The sequence below is a fragment of the Ursus americanus genome, chromosome 10, assembly GCF_024610735.1.
Source record: "Ursus americanus isolate L20-20 chromosome 10, mUrsAme1.1.p, whole genome shotgun sequence".
NCBI lineage: Eukaryota > Metazoa > Chordata > Mammalia > Carnivora > Ursidae > Ursus > Ursus americanus.
The window spans coordinates 49,357,005-49,374,150 of record NC_142136.1 but is presented as its reverse complement, the minus strand read 5'-3'; the positions used below and the strand labels follow the sequence as shown (position 1 = coordinate 49,374,150).

General features: G+C 42.2%; 1 long non-coding RNA gene across 1 annotated transcript in view; it reads left to right on the top strand.

Annotated features, from left to right (window-relative positions):
• LOC123801035 (uncharacterized) overlaps window positions 1-17,146 on the top strand; it is a 519,085-nt gene that overhangs the window by 80,551 nt on the left and 421,388 nt on the right. The window lies entirely within an intron of this gene.

The window sequence follows — 17,146 nt, the reverse complement described above, 5'->3', positions numbered from 1 at the left end:
ATTTAACTCAAGAGGACAATCTCAAGGACAAAGGCAGCAAAAACAAAGGCTCCACGGGTCTGGCAATGCAATGCTTTTCTCATTTTTTGGGTCATTCCTTAGACTTTGGGAGGCCATCCTCGGATATCTCAAGGCTAGGTTGTGTGTCCTTCGGAAGTGCTCCCCTAGCACACTGTGCCATCCTTTCTGCCAGCACATGGCAGGGCCCCTGTGTGAGACTGTAGGGACACTGAGTACCGGGGCTCACACAGACAGACAAGGCACTCGGTAAGTCCTTGCTGAGTGAGCAGAGGAGGCAGCCCCTTTATTTATTTATTTTTTAAAAGATTTTATTTGTTTATTTGACAGAGAAAGAGAATACAAGCAGGGAGAGCTGCAGACAGAGGGAGTGGGAGACGTGGGGCTCCATCCCAGGACCCCAGATCATGACCTGAGCTGAAGGCAGCTGCTTAACTGACTGAGCCACCCAGGTGCCCCTAGGCAGCCTCTTGTAGCATGGGTAGTTCACTCTAGGAAAAGCCCTGCCACCTGCAAGTGTCTCCCAGGTAATTTGTACTCAGGAGGTCATCAGTAAGTGTTGACTTTAGGATTTAGTGTTTTCCCCACATTCTTAAACACACCCTGTGAATGAGCACAGTACCTGCTCTTCATGGGTTCATGAGGACGGCCCATCCTAGCCCCTGGCGAGTCTTCAGAGAGCGGCTCTTCCCTTCCTTTTTTTTTTTTTTTTTTTTTTTAAAGATTTTATTTATTTATTCGACAGAGATAGAGACAGCCAGCTAGAGAGGGAACACAAGCAGGGGGAGCGGGAGAGGAAGAAGCAGGCTCACAGCGGAGGAGCCTGACGTGGGGCTCGATCCCATAACGCCGGGATCACACCCTGAGCCGAAGGCAGACGCTTTAACCGCTGTGCCACCCAGGCGCCCCGGCTCTTCCCTTCTTATCACATGCAAACAACCCTGGAAGAGGTGGCGTTTTCTCATGTCCACCTAGAATTAGAGAGCAGTTAATCTGGGGCAGTTCGTGGTGGAGGTGGTTGCATCAGCATAGGGCACGAAGGGAACTAAATATTCGAAAAGCACACAGTGAGCCCTATAGAAGTGTTCATTAAAGAAATAAAATGGTACTGCTACTGCTATTATTACCAGACACGAAGATGTGAGGCGGGCCAGGACATTCTTTTTTCTTTTTTCTTTTTTTTAAGATTTTATTTATTTATTTGACAGAGAGAGACAGCGAGAGAGGGAACACAAGCCGGGGGAGTAGGAGAGGGAGAAGCAGGCTTCCTGCCGAGCAGGAAGCCCGATGCAGGGCTCGATGCCAGGACCCTGGGATCATGACCTGAGCTGAAGGCAGACGCTTAATGACTGAGCCACCCAGGCGCCTCTTATTGTGAAAACAGGACATTATTTATTAAACTACTGAAGTTCTGATTGTTTAAAGAAAAATATATATATATGCTTTACATTTTGGAAACCCCCAAAATAAAACATGGAAGCACTCTTGGCTCGAGGTTTATTCTATTTAACACCTTTCAATAGGGCAACATCTGGATGTTATCATGGCTTGGCAAGACGAGACGCCGAAATTACGAATTCTGAAAACGCTGTGCATTAGGCCCTCTTGTCTTTGCCTGTAATTGCCTTAAAGATATAAAAGAGCCTGATTGTAATAACTCCCCTAGTGTAACTAGTCTTTGTGTCTATTCTGCAAGAGAAGCTAGCAGGAAGTGCGATTCACTCTAAGGGTGTGAGTGAGGAGAGAGGGGTGCTCATTCTTAACTACGTGTGCCCTGCATCTCAAATAAGTACCGAACAACAGTGTGAAAGGATTACTGGTAATCTTATATACATATATCCCTTAACCTATTAACTGGAATAATTGTTGCACAAAGATAAGAAGCCTCTAAGAATTCCAGGCGAGATGGCCCTAGGTCCAGAAGCATTTATTATTTATTTCCTAAAGTCCTGTTCCCTGGTGATAGGGATGGAAATTTGGCAGAGCGGGTCTCCCCTTGTCAAGCAAGTGAAATGGTTGTTTCATTTTTAATCCGGGTCCTTTGCCCTGACAGATAAATCTGAAGGGGCCCGTTAAGAGTGTGATGAATTGGGCTCCTGGGGATGTCTGTGGGAAAGGGGAGAGATACGGCAGCCCCGGACATGGTTTTTTGGTCGGGCGGCCGCAGGCCTTTTGAAGTAAAACAGAGCCTGAGAAGACTTAAACAAGGAGAAAAGTTTGTCTGCGACATGCCTCGAATTCTTTCAGTGGACTGTTACCTGTCATTTCAGAGAGCGTGTTGAAGGCCTGTGGGCTGAGCTGGAATGGTGGGGGGAAATAGTACTGTTGGGGCTGGGTTTGTTTTATCTAGGGGTCCTCTGGAGCTTAGTGGTGCTTCCGGGTTGTGGTCTGACAGCTCAGGCTGCAGGTGGGCTGTGGCTATAGGGGAAGTGGGGGATGTCTGAGTGACCCTGGTGTCACGTGGTCAAACGCCATGTCCACGCGCACAGAAGCAGCCATGTAATCTTGATTGGGTTCATCTGATCCGTGGAGACAGTCAAACTGTGTGGTTACAGTTCTCAATTAGACTTTTGTTTTGGACCCAGAGATAATTTGGATTTAATGTTATACATGATGAGAAGTCATGCAGATTTTTAGCAAGAGTTGATATGATTTGATTTATATTTAGAATAGAAGTAGTGAACCAGTTAGGATTCAGTCAGGAGACTAAAAGCACAGTAGCAATTTGAGCAGGGAAAATTTAATACTGCATACAAATTATTAGCTAGTTAAAGGGTATTACCTACTAAGAAGTATAGGGAACTCTCAAGAATGCAGGAATAAGATGTAGGGAGCTGTCATTTCTTACAAGGCTGAGAGAGCATGCAAGCAAAGGACGAACTTGGAAGAGGCACCCCTCTCTCCTGCCAAGGCTGTGATTCATCTAGTGTGGTCCAGGAGAAGGCAGAGAGGCAGGTCACTGAGGTGACGCAGGCTGGCTGGCTAGCAGAAGCCACCTGCTGGAGTGCGGGCTGAAGCCGTGGGAGGGTTTGCGTCACTGGATCTCCCACGCACCACTTGTAAGGGAGCAGCGGCTAAGCAGGGGGTATCTATGCACCTAGGCTTCTAGGAAGAAGAACTCTGGAACCAAGAAGACAAGACCTTTCCTCTTGCAGTCTCCCTCCAGCTCCCTCTACCCATAAGGCCTGACTCTGTGTTGCCTTGAAAAGAGAAATGGCTACCTGGGTTCAGCTGCAGTATCTCAAAGAAGGGCAGGGAAGGGTATATTTGGAGCTTAGAGACAATAAATCCATTGGGATTGAAGTAGTGAAGTAAATGTGGGCTTGAAGAGAGGAGAGTCTGGAGGCTAGAATGGGGGGGGGGGTGGAAATGGACAAGAGACTGATGCCCTGACCTTGATCCTGAAGCAGAACTTGAGACAGTTGGGATGTCAGCGAGGAGGATTAGAATTGGTACTGATGAGGCTGACGAGGTGGAGTCTGTGAGAGGGAAGCCTCATGGGTGCCCCCAGGTTTGGTGGCCTTCGTAGCTGCATAGCTGGGAAAAAAACAGGTTTGAGTTTGTGGGGAAGAGAATGAATTGGACAGTTTATGGCAGCTGTAGAATATCCTGACAAGATTCAGAATATCCTGGAAAAAGCCCAAAGGATGCAAATGTGTACAGGAGGTAAGGATTTCCACAATTGCTATAAAACGCACACGCAAATGAAAGGAATGCAAAACAAATTTCCACCTTAAGAAGAGTTTCAATAAAATTCTCTTTCAGAAATCAGCTTTCCTCAAATTCATAAAAGTCTTGCAAAATTTCAGTTAAAGCTTGGAGCTGTATTACCTTTTCTTCAAAACATCCTGAAGCTTTCATTTAGACTGAGGGTCAGAATTAAAGATGTGTGTGTGTGTGTGTGTGTGTGTGTGTGTGTGTGTGTGTGTGTTTATTTCTATGTGTTTTTGTTGTTTTTTTTTGCACGGAAAGAATTCTTTTATATGTATGTAATTTCCAAATGAGTGAAGTCTCTATATTAAGTAGTCTAGGAAATATTAGTATTTTACTATCATAACAATTTATTGCAGGTTAAAAGTTGGTTAGACAAACACGCATAAACTCAAAAGAAGGAGGTAAAGTTAATGGGCTGGGAAGACACATGTATATAACCCCCCCCCAGCATTCATATCTTGTGCTACACATCACAGCACTTAGTTGTGTTCTGTATCTAGTTGTTTACTGTATGTAATAAGTTCTGCTTCCTTCTCTGTGCTAAGTTCCTAGAGGATAGGAAAGATATCACATGTTATTTATTCTTCCCATTTTAATAATAGGTTCTCAATAGAGACTTCATTCTTATTGTTCAGTGAATGTTTATTAAGCATCACTCTGACCCAACACAGGCTTAGATGATTCTTGGAACCAACATGAAAAATACACAGTCCATTTTCTTGAGGAGCTCATGATTTCAATGGAGAAAACCAGAGAAAGAGCCCTTTTGATAAAACATGGAGAGGAGTTTAAAGTGACGATCCTTTTTCGTAGGCAGACCCTTCAATTTGGAGTGAGTCTCTGGACTAAGAAGCCAGGAAGTACCATAACTTCTTTACACCAAAGTTTTGGGAGCCGAGTGGGTATCGGATGCCGTGTGGGCTAATCAGAACTCCAGCGGGGTTTCTGTGCAAAAATCAAATGAATGTTCATGTATTATATGGGATTATACTGGAGGGAACATCAGAACGGTCTAAAGCTTTATAAGCTTGACAAGAACGTTGGGAAGATTAACAAGTTAGTATTTCAAAAAATGCTTTGAAGATAGAAAGTGCCAGCGTAAGTGCTAATTATTATTATTAGCCCCACGACCTTTTTCCTTTTCCCTTTACTGTTAGATCTATCATAAAACTTCTTAACCTCAAGGGAAATTATTTTTCTTTAGATGAGCATTTTTTATCAAGTCAAATATTAATATATGCATTTGTGGAAATACCATTTCTTCCATTATTCTTCTGTCCTCCCCAGAGGTAGGGCAGAGATCGTGTCATTTGTGCATTTTGTAAGGCGTCTAGTAATGCAGTGTACATTTTGTGTCTCTGTCAGTATCTTGGCAATGCCTGGCAAAACCCGTAAGAGGGGCAAAATGTATGTTTGGAACCCTACAAACAGTGATTACAAACTAGTGAGGTTGAAACACAAGAAAAACCCAATCAGAACTTAGGTAAGTAAAGAGATTTGCATTTTAAAGTGGTCACCAGGGGCGACTGTAGAGTTTACTCTACCAGAGATGCTGACATTACTCCAAATATTTTGGTTCTCCTCATTTGGAATTGCTTTCAGAAGCACTTTTACAAACCTTATTAAGAGCTGGAGTCATTACTTCATATTGCCTCTTCTATATGACAAGAGCATGAGAGACCAAGAGTGGGAAACCTGATCAAATGGGACCTCTCTGTACTGGTGTGTGGAAGGCCCAGATAGTTAATGAGTTAGAAACCCAATGCAATAATAGGAAACAAGCCATCCTAATGCTGTACACAGGATAGCGCTTGAGAGAATTTCAAACACAAACATTGAAAGGTTTTAGAGCATGTTATTAGGTTGTTCAGGGGAAAAAATCAAAACTGTGCTTAAAAGATAATCACTGAAGAAGGAAAGAAGGCAAACAAAATGAACACACACACACACACACACACACCTTACACCCTTACTCCTGTCCTTTCCTTTTCCGGTAGCTTGATCAGATACTCTGAAAAACCTACCCCCGCCCCAAGCATGCACAGAGACACATGCGCACACACGCCCGTTTCTGTCTTCCTTTCTTCCATCACTGGCAATGACAGCCAGAAATTTTTGGTTACTTTCCACCTTTTCCTCATCAACCTGATTTGTTGCCAGTAAAGAGGAGGAAAGAGAAACAGATAATAGGCAGCTGGGACATGGACTTGGCTGAATAGTCACAGGCTTTTATTCCTTTCCCTGCCTCATGCATCTATTTAAGGCTTATACTGGTTTGTTCAGGCTTCTGTAACAAAGCAACCAGCCTGGGCAGCTTACACGGCAGAAATGTATCGTCTCCTGGTTTGGGAGGCTGGAAGTCCACGATCAGGGTGTCAGCAGGGTTGATTCCTCTTGAGGGCTGGGAGGAAGAATTTGTACCATGCCTTTCTCCCAGCTTCTGGAGGTTTTCTGGCAATCTTTGGCATTCCTTGGCTTGTAGACACGTCTCCCTGATCTCCACCATAATGTTCACTCAGCGTTCTTCCTGCGTGCGTGCCTGTCTTCACAAATTCCCCTATTATAATTCACTGGTCATGTGGGATTGGCGTCCATGCTAATAACCTAATTTCAACTTGATTACCTCTATGACACCCTATTTCTAAATAAGATCACATTCTGAGGTTAGGACTTTAACATATAAATTTGGGGGGGGGGGCACAATTCAACCCATAACAAGTCTAGAGGGAGAGTGTACAGAGAAATGAGAATGTGGGGAAATAATAGCCATAATGGCTTGAGTTTATGCACTATGGCACATATGCACAAGAAGTCATTCCTCTCACTTTCCTACATTGCCATACCCATGAGGACCTAGGCTAAGAATCTTTTTATCACATGCATCTCAGGTCGACTTCCGTGGTGCTTTACCTATACCTATCTTATGACACTCACGATTTTCTGCTTTGTACTACAATTCCTTGTGTACACAATTTATTTCTCCTATGAAACTATAAATTCCTTGAAAGCAGTATCTAATTCATATTTTTTAAATATTCCTTGACCTTGCTTACTGCTTCGTACATAACAGATACCCAATAAATTGTCACTGAATCTATGAATGACCATCTAGGTTTTATAGAGTTCTTAAATTATACATGCTCATTGTCAAGTGCTGTGTCAGTCAGGATAGGTTAGCTTGTGCTTCTGGAGCAAACAACTCCTGACTCAGGGATTCAACACAGCAAAGTTTATTTCTTGCTCAGGCAAAATCTCCTGCAGTTCCAGGCCATTCTCCAAGGTGGTCATGTTCAGTGTGGGAGCGAACTGTCCCTGGCAACTCAGCATGAAGCCTCAGTATTCCCCGTGGCAGGGGAAGAGATCATGGAGAAGGCAGCACTAGCTCTTAAATGCTTCGACTGGAGAGTGACGCCCATCACTCTGCTCTCAGCCTATTGGCCTGAACTAGTTTCATGACCCTTAGTCCAGCGGCAGTGGGGCTAAGAAACATTATCTGCCATGTGTCAGGGAGGGGAAGAGGATGCAAAATGTTGCTGAACACTAGTAATTTCTACCTCACCCACTTCCTGCCCCCCCAAAAGTGTATCTTATATTAGCATTATGTTTTATACAGTATTTTTTGAGCCCTTACTACATACCAGGGAATGATCTAAATGCTGGTGGTCCAATAGAAAAAGACAGACTGAAGGTTATATTCCAGCATGGGGCAAGGATAACAAAGGAGTGACCAAATAAATAAATGAGATATTTTCCTATAGTGACAAATGCTATAAGGAAAATAGAACAGGAAAATATGATGGAAACTAACTTCCCTAAGACCCCAGCACCAGTGTGTTCAAAGAATCTTAGTCTTATTATATAAGAAAATAAGTTAGTATTTTTTCATATAATTCAAAATGTTATATAGTTATACTATATTATATTAACTGAAACCCAATTGAACAGAGCCTTCAAATTGTTGGAATTTGGAACCCTCCAACACACTTTTGGGTATTAAAATCAAGCATTGAGAAAATTAAGTAATGTAGAATATTTATAAAAAATATTTTTTAAAAAAATGGACACATACACAGTTTCAGTTATCTATTGCTGTATAATAGGCCACCTGCAAACTTAGTGGATTAAAATAATAGCAATCATATAATGACTCATGATTCTTCAATTTGGGCAAGCTCAAACTGAGGGGGAAAGCTCATCTGTGCTCCATGTCTTTTGGGTTGAAATGGCCACAATATCTTCTTCATTCTCTGTTAGTGACTTAGTTATGACCGTAACTGCTGAGTTGTTCAGATAGCTCTATCTCTTTGTGGCCTCTCCACTCGGCCCACCTGAGCTTCCTCACAGTGTGGTAGCTGGCTTTCAAGATGGAACATTCCCAAAGTATAAGCCCAATATGTAGGTGCTTATCAAGCCGTTCCTTGCAATGCGCTTGTTACGTTCCCATTGACCAAAGCTTGTCCCATGGTCAAGCCCAGAGTCAGTCAGGGAGGCTACTATATAAAGGCATGATTTGCTGGCAGCTAAAAAAATTATTTGTCTATCACTGCCAACTCACTGGACTCTAATAAACCTCATTCCTCCTATACATTCTTCCAATACAGTCTGTCTCTGAGACTCCTAAGTCTCCTTCCATTATAGCATCAGGCTCAGGTTTGAAGTCTAGAACCTCATCATCTAAATCAGGTCCAGGGAGAATAAAGACTCATAGGTGTGGCTGCTTTCCATCTAAATACCTGTATAATATTTAGATAAGTTCTCTTTCCCTCTTCTGCCCATTATCACTTGGTGAAGGAAAGACAGAAAAACTGCAATAAAAACACCTATTCACAGAAGGGGAAGTGGGAAAAATGTAACAGTCACTAGTTTTGAGTAAATCTGAAATCCTGTTGGGTACATGTTGCCAGTCTCGTGGCCAGGGCCTAGGTCTGGTATCTGGAGGTGGTTCTCTATGGCCCATGATGGTAGCTCAGCCATTTTTTCAGTCTTCATCCTGCTCATAGAAGCTTGAGACCACAGGGGTTTCTTTTCATTTTGAAATTCAGATTTCATTTTGAAATGTTTCTGTCTCTTTCAGTTCAATCTGGCAATGTTTAATGTAGTATAATTCTCTTAAAGGCTTTGTGGCCTGCTTATAAATCTTATTATGGTTTCACTTTATTAGACATTAGCTTTTTTTTTTTTTTTTAAAGATTTTATTTATTTATTTGACAGAAATAGGGAACACAGGCAGGGGGAGTGCGAGAGGAAGAAGCAGGCTCATAGCGGAGGAGCCTGATGTGGGGCTCGATCCCATAACGCCGGGATCACGCCCTGAGCCAAAGGCAGACGCTTAATGACTGCGCCACCCAGGCGCCCCGTAGACATTAGCTTTTTCGTACCCATAACATTCTTCAAGATGGACCCCTGTCTAATTTTGCCTGCAAGTCAGACTGCTGTGGGTTAATGCCCTTAATATTTTTAGAAGGCCTTTTTTCCCCTCCTCACTGAAAGTCTATGAGTTCTGAGGATTATTGGAAGCCCTTTTGTCGAGCTGAGAGTTTATGAGGCAGTGCCCTAAATCTTTGTGAGTTCTCATAAACAACACCCTTGATCTGATCTTTACGTTGAGACTCCATTTTACTGGTAGTGCTTTGGATGTGGTATTTTTTTCCTGAGGCAATTTCTTACTTTGAGAATATTTTTCCAAGATACACTGGGGATGAGAATTAGTTTTACTTTTGAACCCCCAAGTCCTTTATATTTCCTCTGAACTTTGATGAAAACCATCATTCATTAGATCATCTTAGTCCTCCTGTAACTCATCTCAAACAACTACAAAATGCCAGGCGCTACTTTCCACGTTCTGCATGTAGCCTTAGCTAGATCCACAAGTTAATTAGGTATCCTTTTTATTTTCCACATTACTGTAGGTGACAGTTTTGCTAATTAATCTGCTCATACATAACTTTCAGTTTCTTTTCTCTAGCTTCCAAAAGCAATTTTCCCGCTGCCCTTCTAACTACCACTAAGCGCCATCTTGAGGTTTGTCAGCTCTCACCCGCTCCACCGTTCCAGACGCTGCACGTTTAGGTTTTTCTGTAGCCGCTCTCCACTTCTGGGTACTCATATCTAATTTTCAAGTTACCTCAAGTGACTGTTTTACTAATTGTTCCACCAATATACAACTCAGGTCCTCTTTTCTCCAGCTTCCCATAGCTAGTCCCTCACTGCCCTTCCGTGTTCTCTATTAACACAGAAACACAAACAAGAATCTCTTCCAAGTTATCTCCTTAGGGCAATAAGTACACATTTAATTTGATCCTCTATATCTTCTGAAGCGACTGTTATAGCACTGAATAGCCATAATTACTGTTATTAAAATTTCTCAATTGCCAAAGTGTCAGTTTTCTTAGATTTAGAAAAATTTGCAATCAACCATTTCCTTCCTCCCTTCTGTCTGTCCTTCCTTCCCCCTCCTTCCCTCCCTCCCTCCCTCCTTCTTTCCTTTCTTCATTCAACATTTAGTAAGTACTTCCTATGAGCCTTAGGGTAGGGAAATCAATAAAACACTTTGTTTGCTTGCATTAAAGCTTATATTCTAGTGAGGAACTTATTTCTCAGCCTAAAATTCAAATGAACCAGAAATCGCCTTCTGGTTATTGGATAACCCAAGTGAAAATTTCAAATTGAAAGAAGTTTGTCTTTTGATTTACTTACCATCATCTGTTGGTGAACTCCTCTCCACCTCGAGAAACCCTGACCCTGGAGTCCACCGTCCTTACGTGTTTCCTAGGAAGCCTTGTGCTCTGCTTGGTTCCCCCAGAAAGGGCCTCATGATTCAACCCTAGTTTTCCTGCCTTTCTTCACACTAGTACATGGATCTCCGAGATTCCCCTGGGGCCGTTCTTCTGACTCCAGTTTTCCAAACTCAGTTTCAGGAATGTGATCTCGAGTCATCATTGCTTTCCCTGATAAATAGTAACATTTAGATAGAGATTTTCTGGAGAGGTCATACCCCAATTCAAAGAATGTCTAAAATTATGCCCCGGGCTTGTGACAGAGGTCTGTAGGGATACGTTGGCTTTTCAGGCGTCCTTAAGTTGCTATGGCAACTTCACATGGCTTTTGTAGGTCCTGAGAGTCTCCACGTGAGCCAGGCCATGTGCTAGAGAAGGCAGGCTTTCAGGTGTGGGTAGAATCAATTAAATGTATACATTCGTTTTTTTGGTTTTTTTTTTTCCGCAACAGGTTTATAATATAGGTCTGGCTTCAAAGCTTTACTTAGGAAAACACATTTTGGCCCCTTGCTGTAAAAACCTGATCAGTCCAGGGGTAAAATCTATGCCTAACGGCCACCAGAACTTGGACTCTAAGTGCAAGTAACCTTGTGATTAGCATGACTTTTCATCTTGTTTAAAATAAATATATGTTAATTTATCTCTTTTGGATACTTAACACCTAGAGAGAAGATCTCCAACCCCACCCTCTTTTCTTCCCTAGTGCAATTTCCTTTTATGATTGCTTATGTTGCAGTCTGCAGAGGCTGGCCTGGGCATCAGAAGGGATGATAAGACAGGGAAAGTGACCCACTCGCAGGGTTTTTAGTTCCTCAGCCAGATAGGGATTTTTATTGACGAGGATCAAACAGAGGTATCTGAACCCAACAAAGGCAATTGGGCTAGGGAAGCTGGTCCAGAGCCTGGCTCCCAGGAGGGAGATAGAGGACAGAAATTGCTGGAGTCCTGCCCTACCTCTTGATACCTGTGGGATCTGTCAGGCTTGGAAAATGCTTCATTTCTATAAACACTGAATGGTCTCAAGTGAAGAGAATAATGGGAAAGACTCACTTAACCTCTTCAAATGATAGTTTCTCAATGTATAAAATGCAGATAATAACATCTGCTCAACCTTTCGAAATATAAGTTATATTTATAGTTTTGGCAATCCTGGGACTAGAGGTGTTCATAAATTTCTGAAAGAGTTTCTGCAAACCCAAACTCAAAATATATTCCTGCAGGGAGGGTCAGATCCAGCTGACTTTCTGTCTCAGCTTGAGTTGCTGTTGGTAGTGAAGTACAGTTACTTTTCTGTGCTTCTTTGAGAGCAAGTTGAGATGCAGAGACCAGGAGGGACATTCTTTTGTACTTTCGTTGCCACCTGGAAGAATTTTGTTTCTCTTTTTTTCCGTAGGAACAAAAATAGAATCTAAAAACGTTCCCTTTCTCTGGGGGTAGTTAGGTGTGAAACAGCTTAAAACCATCCTCCAAACAGTTATGACAAAGCTACTTCTCTTTTCGGGGAGGGAAAGTATAATCCTATTATCTTTGTGTGGTTATCAGCGCCACCTGAAATTCCAATTAGTGCAGCTAAGCACCGTGGGCTCCTCTGGTACTTAGCTGGCAAACAGCTAAGTCTAATTAATACTTTGGAGTGGTGGGTAAGTGGCATTTATTTTACTCCTCTAGACGCATTTGCTAAGTAAAATTCTGATTTGGGGCTTGTTTCATTGGAAGTGAACAGTTTATAAAAAGAAACCAAAATTCTGTATGAAGTGAACAAGTAAGATCGTTAACCGATCTCGTCAAATCAGACCACTTAGCGTCCCAGAGAAAAAGGGAGGCTACACAATGGCCAAAGGCATATTTCACATCCATTTATAGGTAAAATAATAATAATAATATTAATAATAATAAGTCGTCTATAAAATAGAGGCATTACTCATTCAGACTTGTAAAGAGAGTCATTACTGTTTGCCTCATTAACGATGGTTCTTTGCTTAGAAACAGGATAAAGTATTAATAACCCAGGCCTCTGGGCTTTTAATTCAAATGGCTTAGAGCCAGTGGTCTCTGGCGAGTCCATTATAATTATCTGGGTGATCTCCAGGCAAAATAATAACTTCCCTGTGGCCAGTAGGCATTTTAAGGGAATTAGGACCTGGCAACCTCAATTCCTTTGTGCAGAAAATCTCTATTAGGACCTGTCCCCCAAATTCAGAGTCCTACCAACTCCTGTCCTAGTGAGGTCCTGGAGTTGATCTGGCTGTGGGTCAGCTTCTCACGGGGAAGTCAGGTTTGACCATGTGCCCAGGGTTGACCAACACAGTATCCTTGGGTCTTGAAGGAAGAAGCAAACATGCTCACAGCTGAGTCAAACCCACTGTGACAATATATTGAAAAATCCATTCTGTTGATTATTGTCCCCTCGATGCCTGAGGAAAAGCATCACAATATTAATATTAACCCAAGGAGTGGAGGGTCTGATTTTCTTTTAAAGATGTCTCTCTCTATAGGCCTAGGAGATTCCTCTGCTTGTGTCCCAAAGTAACTCGTTTATAATGAAACAATTGCTTTGTTCTCCTCCCTTGAAGTAAGTCCATATTTGCAGAGACTACCAGAGTTTCTAAACCAGAAAAGGCTATAGAGAAGAATAATAAGCCTCACAGAATTGCAAATTTCTTTGGTTTTGAGCTCCAGTCGTTGGCTGGGCACTGGTCTGGGAAAAGGGACACTTATTTTTTAAGACAAGAATTCTGTGTTTAATTTTTAGGAATATGAAAGAGCTGGATGTTTACTTGAGAAGGGATTTGAAACCTTTTGTGGGCTTTTTGAATTTTTCAGATAAAGGCAATCCACATCGCCGTTCTTAGGCAAAATAGTTCTGCAAGTAGCTCTCATAGGAAAGAAGAACCGCTCCCCAACGTGTAAGCATTATTCTGTATAATTATGGATATTTTCTTTCCAAAAAAGTTTTTTTTTCTAGAAGCTGCTATTTCAAAGGCTTTCAATTCTGTGTGTCATTATCAAATAATCTTTTTTGTACTCGGGTGTTTATTATTGGATTGCAACAACGATAAAGCTCTAGGGGTTTTTGTCTCCTTTGGTATGCTAATTAGCCAGTTTCCTTTTGATCTTTTTCTTACTGAAAAGAGTGAAAAGCTATCTCAGTAGGAAATCTTAGTGCTGTACATTCATCCCCTCATCTCCATAATCTGAGGATCAGAGGAAGACAACAATTTCACTGCTGCATGAGAGCTTCTAGAAGCTTTAGTTAGAGCTCACTGCTGCCAAATGGTGCTGCCGCACTCAGAGGTGGGCACAGGGGAGGAAGACACGGGAGGAAAAAGGCACAAATATTTCATGTGGCCCAGTGAGCTCAGTCGCTTTTATTTCTTCTCCAAGCATTCAATCCATGCCAATCCATGTCAGCGCACCTAATTTTTAACTTTTAGATTTCTTTCTCCTATTGATGTGTTTTTAGTGACAACGACTGAATACTCAGTTTAAGGAAAATGGCTTGAAGAGTAGGAAAAAGTACACCGCTGATAACATCTGTCAGACTGCGAAGCCATCTTTTAAAAGACACGGTAAACTCCCACACGCAGAGTCCTTGGGGAAAGTGCTACCGCTCGTACGGGTCGGTTGCACATATTTGTATGTTACATTACGTTTGGGAATGGATGAAAAAAACGAAGTTATTAGATTTTTAGTTTGGTTACTGACTGGTCCACTGTAGCTATGAATATTTACCTTTTTATTAAGATCTAAGGGTTTAGGACCAAGTCTGGGAACTTGAATGGGAAATTTCATCGTCAATATCATCCCAACCATCTGTTGGGAATGCTCTGAGAGGAACACCGCATTATGAGGTCAAAGTAAGTCGATACTTAAATATCTAGTCAGAGGGACTGTGCCCAGCTCAGACAGACAGACAGACACACATACACGCATACACACGCACACTAGGTCGAACCATATGAACTCATCGTCTTTGCAAGTAAAAAGCGATTCCACATGCTCAGCCTAATACAGTTTACTGTTTGAGAGGTATGGTTGATTATAAGGTATAAGCTTTATTTGAAGAAAAAAATAAGTTCATACATCCAAAAGAGTGTTGACTCCTTTAAAACCATCCTAAAAGAGGTCTGATTCCAAAAATGCAGTCATGGCTCAGGGCAGTTTTAGAATAGTCCTAGGCCTGAGGGTTTTCATTTCCTTGATGTTTAGAAAGCAATCTTTACCCTTTGGAAATGGCCTTGAATTTTGGAAATAAAGGAAAGCCATTCAAAATCACCTCTTGTGAGTAAAATAATTTATACTGAATAAAGCTACTTTGAATTTTCTTTTAAATAGGCAACATTTGAGTATAAATAATGCAACAATTTCCTTGGGTGCCTTATGAGCATTCAGAGCCATATAATTTTTGATTTAGAGGGCACCTTAAAAATGGGCTAGTCCAACATTCCTTAAACTTTATTGAACCTAAGAATCCTCGGGGGAATTATTACTAATGCAATTTTGAGCACCTTGCTATAGAGAGTCTGATTTCTTAGATTTGAGAAGAGATTCGGAAATCTACATTTTAAATGAGCTCGTCAGATGATTCGGATGCGGGAGGTTGTCAGCCATCCTTGGACTTGCCACTCCGGTCTGTAGAGAGAGATCTTGAAGTTCAGGGACATGCTGCAAGTTCCTCTGCTACAGACCTCCAGCCTCCCGGACTCCCAGGAGAGCCTCAGGAAGGGACTTCTGGGGTCTGAATCACAGATCGTAATTCGGTACTTATAGACTGAGCGGCATTCAGCCACTTTTAAAACCTTTATTTAAGCCTGTTTTCTCATTTGTAGGACGGGGTAACACTGATAGCAAGCTCAGTGTTGGGTCTATGTATGTTGCTTACTATGGTGCCTGGCGGGTAGTAATTGCTTAATAAACATTAGTTACTCTGTTTTTATCCCCAGATCTCCATTATAGCTCTTTGTATTTCTTTTTCTGTATTTGCCCCCTTTCGTGGGCCTTTTATTACTAATTAATTAATTATCTTAATTAATTAATTAATTTTTTAGAGAGAGAGGGGAAGAGAGAATCTTTTTTTTTTTTTTAAAGATTTTATTTATTTATTCGACAGAGATAGAGACAGCCAGCGAGAGACGGAACACAAGCAGGGGGAGTGGGAGAGGAAGAAGCAGGCTCATAGCGGAGGAGCCTGATGTGGGGCTCGATCCCAGAACGCCGGGACCACGCCCTGAGCCGAAGGCAGACGCTTAACGGCTGTGCCACCCAGGCGCCCCAAGGGGAAGAGAGAATCTTAAGCAGGCTCCACACTCACTGTGGAGCCAGACATGGAGCTCGAGCTCACGACCCTGAGATCACGACATGAGCTAAAATCAAGAGGCGGACGCTTAACTGATTGACTCACTAGGTGCCCCCTCCGTGGACCTTTTTTTCAATAGGCATTTCTGCTTGGCATTTCTTCCCCCTGACTTTGGTCACACCTTGGTTCTTGGTACTGCCGTCAGACTAGAGAGTACTTGTTGAAAGGTAGCTATCAGTTACAAAACCCCTCTGGAATCCTCCCTGAGAAGAACAGCTGGGTCTTTGCACGTTTTGCCTTTATGCCCAATTAACCCCTAACTACAGCCCTACTGGCTTGTTAGGGTTGCAAAAAAATGAACAAAAACAAAAACCCAAAAAACCCAAAGGACAAAACAAAAAAATCCTCCACTGTGACACCAAAGTGTGTAGAGATGGAAGGAAGCAGCCCAGAAAGGCCTTTGTCAAGCCAGATGAGTGGAGGGCGAGGAACAGGCTGTGGGGAAGGGCAGCCGGAACAGCTGGTGGCATCTGCACTTGCCCACGGGCTCTTCAGACTTGGCTCAGAAGCCAGAGGCACTAATGATGGTGCCGGAGGGAGAAAGACAGCATGAGGCATCCATGCAAGGTGCCAATGAAGTGCTTGTATCTTTTCCCCATCTGTTCCTGTCACCCCTACACCCTCCCATTTGCTCACAAATAAATAGGCAATGGGTGACCAAATGCTGCCTGAGCTACCTGATGCTGCTAATTACTATGACTGTTTAGTGCCAATTATCTCCGCAAAAGCAAAACATCTTCATGTAGCATTCCAAATGGATACTGTTTCTTCTGGGGCAGAGACAAATTGAACACTGTGGCTTAGTTTAAGCTAAAAGGGCTCCACTTTGGCACAGTTTTCAAAGACCCATTAGAGTATTTTTGTTGTCTTTTAATTTGTAGCTTTGCAGGTGCTACAATTACTAAAAATGCAGCAAGCATGATTGGGGTGGGATAATGCCGTATGATAGATTTGTACGTATCTTCTCAGCTGTGTAAAAAAAAACTGTATATAGATCTGAATATAAACGTAAATATAGATACACATATGAGAGAGAAAGAGAGAAGTATTTAGGAGGTTTCATGTACTTGACCACGTAGGACCTCCCTGTAACGCCATCGCGCATATATTCATTAACACTTTTGCTGGGACTCTAGGACTTCATTTATTTAGTACAAATGGTTGGGGAAAAAAACCCCTCAGGTTAATTCTCTTATCTTTAGTATAAGTGAAATGATGCTTACATAAGACAAATGAGGTGTAAATCTGAAATAATTATCTGAAGTTCTGGTCAAAACATTTC